Consider the following 4929-nt stretch of genomic DNA (forward strand, 5'->3'; position numbering starts at 1 on the left):
TCTTTGAGTCCATCTCTTAAAATTTTCAACAGGTATTTTTCGATTAAATATTTTTATATAAAACTTATCTACATGTCAGATTTTTCTTTCTATAGTTATAAATTAAACTAGTCCTATTTCTTGATTTAAAGCCCACAGTTCAATACACTCTCAGGACAGCAGAATGCTGATTGTAGATTGAGGGGGGGGGGGGGGCAAATAATAAAGATTTATGTAGCATTAGCCTCCACCAAGCAAAATGTGGAAAAAAATTGAAGGGGTCAAAGTATTTTCTGAATCCCTTGTATATGACAAACATTCAAGAACTAAAACTAATTGCTATGGACATTAGTCCACACTTCACCTCCACTAATTATTGCCTTTGCTATCTTATTGTTTAATAAATGCTTGTCATATCAAAACACGTTTCTTCACACTTTATAGATATGTTTGGATTTTTGAAAATTTTTAAGTTGCCTATTCTCAAAAAATGCCCCAAAACCAAATATTAGGTCTAGTATTGATACCATGCCAACATGCCAACTGTTGTTTTTCTTCATTTATATTAAAGTTGTTCCATACTTACAACTCTGTATTCCATTTACTGCTCTTCTAATTGTATGATCAACTCAGGAAGAAAGGTGCAGGTTGGTGAAGAGGCATGTGGAGCTCAGTCAGTGAAATTGTGCAGTCCAACAGTGAGAGAATTAGTTAGCGTCTGGGTAGGGAGAGATAGCAGAGGTATATGATATTGATCAGTGCTCTTGGGAGTGGGAAGTAACCCCCTTTATACTGTGTCCTACTCAACTGCCTGCGTCGCCTTTCCTGGTGAGGAACTTACCCTTGAGTGCTCAGTTTCAAAATGGGTTCAGGTTCAGGTTACAGGTTCAGGTTACTTTATTTGTACCTGTAGGTAGATTTGCGGTGCAGTCATGAGTCATACATCCTACATACACACTTCAACACAGGAACAACTGACAAAACAGATTAAAAACAAAAAAAGTGCTAGGATCTATTTATCAGAGTGATGGCTGCTGGAACAAAGCTGTCTTTAAATGTTTTTGTTCTACATTTTGGGACCAATAACCTTCGTCCAGAGGGAAGAAACTGAAACTCACTGTGCAGAGGGTGTGAAACGTCAAAAACATTTTAACCAGCCAATCACTGTAACTGTCTGATGTACAGGGATGCTGGATTCAACTGTGGCTCACCAATCAGCCTGTTAGACCATTTCACAATCTGAGTGAGTTTCTGTTCTTTACAGATAAATGCCCAAACCATGACACCAAGGAAAAAGATAAAATAGATTCAATAAAAGCACTATAAAATAAAATCATCATAGTCTTATCAATGTGGAAACGAGAAAACCTTCTTAGACATGAGAGTCTCTGGAGACCTTTTTTGCACACAACTTCACAGTTTGCTTCAAATTTTAGTTTTGAATCAATAACTGTTCCAAGGTATTTACAGTATAGGATTGAACACATTCCACCATCTGACCCTTAATGGAAGTGACCTCCTGTGCATAGGTGCATGTTCTAAAGTCAATTGACATATCTTTGGTCTTAAATGTGTTTAATTGAAGGTAGGAATCATCAGACCATTTCATCCAGGACTGGACTGTGGCTTTTCTCATTATCCTGGAGCAGACTGACAATTACAGAGTCGTCTGCATACTTTAAAATTGCCCTGTTTTCATACCTGCTCTGACACATATTTGTATACAGAATGAATAATAAGGGTGAAAGCACAGTTGCGGAGCAGACCTGGCTGGACAGGGTTCTATTTATCCGGACTCTTTGAGTCATGTTTGTCAGGAAATCAAGAATCCAGCCCACAAAATTTTTACTCAAACTGCTCTAAAAGCCTTCTGACTAAAATATGAGGTTGAAACATATTAAAGGCTGAAGAAAAATCAACAAAGAGTAATTGAGCATGAGAACCTTTCTCCTCCAAATGTTTAACAATCAGGTCCAACAGGGTCAGTGTAGCATCTTCCACTCCTCTCCATGATCTGTAGGCGAACTGCATTGGGTCAAGCACATGTTCAGTTTGCCTCAAAATCTCTAACTTCACCAGTTTTTCAAATACTTTCATTACAATCAATGTCAGAACCACCGGCCTAAGATCATTTAGACTTTTCATAAAACTGGAAATAGGAACAGGCACTAAGACAGCATATTTCCATATGTTAGGTATGTGCTGTGTCTGCAAGGACTTCTTAAAAATAAAATGAAACACAGGACTTGCTGGGCACAAGATTTGAGTAAGTGACCACAAATATGATCAGGACCATAAGATTTGTTTACTCTTATAGAGTGAAAGGCCCTTGGCACTTCTGATCAATCTTAAAATGCTGACCATGTTTTAGGTTACACTGCAGTTCCTGAATCTCATTACTAAAATCAAAGGTATTAAAACGATTATAAAAACCAGATGCCTGCTATTTTTTTCTTGCTGTTCCAGGCTGAGCCAAGTTTATTCGCAGCCATTTTACTCTCCAGGTCAGATTTATATCTCTGTTTGGCTTTTAAAATTTCTATTTTCAGCTCCTTATTGGCCAAGTGGAGGTCAGATACTGTCCCATGTCTAAAAACAAGATTCTTTTTCTGTATACTGGACTTCACAGAATTAGTCATCCATGATTTGTTGTTAGGGTAGATTTTAACTGTCTTAGAGGGAATGATCATGTTTCTACAATATGCAACGTAAGAACAAATGACATCAGTAAGAGTGTCCAAATCATCTCCACAAGTCTCTTTAAACATGTCCCAATCCATGCAGTCATAACACTCCTGCAGGCAGAGTAGAGATTCCTCCGTCCAGTCCTTTATATCCTTCACCTGTACTTTCTGACTTTTTAAAACTGTTTTAAGTTGCACAGTTATGATCTGCATTTCCAAGTGGAGGTAATGGTACAGATTTATAGGCATCCTTTACTGATCCATAACAGAGATTAAGTGTTTTGTCCTGTCTAGTGGGACACGAGACATACTGATAAAATTTTAAAAGGGTCTTTTTCAGCGAGACATGATTAAAATCACCCAGTATAAAGTTAGGTGCTTCTGGTGAAAGTGACTGTAGTTTATGCATTACATCACAGATAGTGCTAGAAGCAGAGGCAGCGTCTGCCCTCGTGTGAATGTGCACTACTGTTATAAAAGCCAGGGAAACTCATGGGGCAGGTAAAAAGGGTGTATTGACACTGATAAAAGTTCTACATCTGGCGTGCAGATGCGGTCCATGACAGTCACAGAGTTACAGTATCGTTTGTTAACATAAAGACTTACCCCTCCTCCCCGAGTTTTCCGGGTCACTTCGGCTTTTCGATCCACACGGAAAGGTAATCCAAATCCCTCCATAAAAAGGTCTGAGTCCTGATCTTGTCCAGTAAGCCACGTCTCTGTGAAGGCTAATTTTTTGGGTGAGGAACAGTTGATAAACTCCATTTATCCAGAAAGTTTTACAAATGTCAAAACAGATTGGACAATCAGTTTCACTGAGCACTTCAGGATGATGCAGATTCATTTCATATTCAGAATGCATTTTTGTATCTCCAAAAGGATTTTTTTTTGTCATGTTACAGCTGTAATTCACAAAATTCAAAAAATAAACTAAAATAATAAAACATCCTGCTGAGATCCACAGACATTGTGTTGCTAATACTTAATAAACAGGACTACCTGAATCTGATCCGCATCAGTGTCCATCTCCTTGTCCTCACAAAGCCAGTGACAACCAGGAATAGACTGGCTGATGACAAGGAATAGGCTGGGGACGACTGAAGAGGCAGTTGGCAGCTTAGAAAGTCAGCATCCAGGGTGGGGAGGGTTGGCAGCCCAAACTGCTTCTTCTGAGAGGCGGAAACCCATCATCAAGCTACTCATGGAAAAATACCCCCAGGGGAGCCCGAGAGGAGGGGAGAATGGGAACCTTAATCTGACACATCAAATGGCAACGACAAATGGCAATGGAGAAGCGACTACGACCGCGACATGCACATGCGGGGAAATCTGCAAAAACTGCCGAGGCCTCAGGATTCACCAGAATTCACCAGGATTCAGCCATGAAGAAGTGTTTGAAGGAGATCATGGTGTGGTTAGACCTAGCCAACGCATATGGTTCCATCTCCCACAAATTGATCCAGTGCACGGTGATCAAGCACCACATGCCACACCATGTTGGAGAAACAGTTGAGCCTCCTGCAGCACATTATAAGCACCAAACTGAAGCCAGATATTGTTTTGGTTCCTGAGAGCACCAAGAACATCATAATCATGGAGCTGACAGTGCCATGGGAGGACTGCCTGGGGAAAGCTCATGAAAAGAAGATGACTAAATATAAGCATCTGGTGATAGACTATCGAGAACAGGGCTGGAAGGCCAAGTGTATGCCCATCGAAGTAGGCTGTAGGGGATTTGTGGGTCACTCTCTCCACGGAGCCCTCAGTGTACTAGGCATCACAGGAAGAGCAAGGAGCAGAGCCATCAAGAACATCATCGAAGCAGCTGAGAAAGCCTCAAGATGGCTCTGGATCCGGAGAGGAGATCCATGGGAACTAGTGCACGCCACCTGAACACATTCCGCGGTCTGATCAACTGTGGCAGGGTCGCCTGGGAGAGGGTGTCTGATGTTGAAAGACCCAATGAACCCAGGTTACATCACTGATGATGTGTTCAGATGCATCGGAAGATATATGTAAGAACTATTAATCAACAAATAAAATGAATGACTTCAAACCAGTGGCACTGATGTCACATCTGATGAAGACCCTGAAGAGGCTTGTCCTACATCACTTAAAAACCATGGTGGGAACTTACTGTAACTGCACTCTGCAGTTTGCCTTTCGGTCACAGGTAGGAGGTAAGGTTGTCATGAAAATCAATAAATATGCATTTTTGTGATATAATACTCATAATGATGAGAATAAGTCTTTTTTTCTGTCAACG

The 4929-nt window shown here is 40.6% G+C and overlaps 1 long non-coding RNA gene across 1 annotated transcript; it reads right to left on the bottom strand.

The window, feature by feature from the left end:
- Nucleotides 1-1473: 1473 nt before the first annotated feature.
- On the bottom strand, nucleotides 1474-3822 carry LOC140580932 (uncharacterized). The gene is made up of 3 exons (XR_011984075.1): nucleotides 3663-3822; nucleotides 3270-3391; nucleotides 1474-2004 (listed from the first exon to the last, which is right to left on the bottom strand). It is a non-coding gene; the product is annotated as an uncharacterized lncRNA (long non-coding RNA).
- Between the last annotated feature and the right edge of the window lie 1107 nt (nucleotides 3823-4929).

The sequence above is a fragment of the Paramormyrops kingsleyae genome, chromosome 19 (assembly GCF_048594095.1).
Source record: "Paramormyrops kingsleyae isolate MSU_618 chromosome 19, PKINGS_0.4, whole genome shotgun sequence".
NCBI classification, from domain to species: Eukaryota; Metazoa; Chordata; class Actinopteri; order Osteoglossiformes; family Mormyridae; genus Paramormyrops; species Paramormyrops kingsleyae.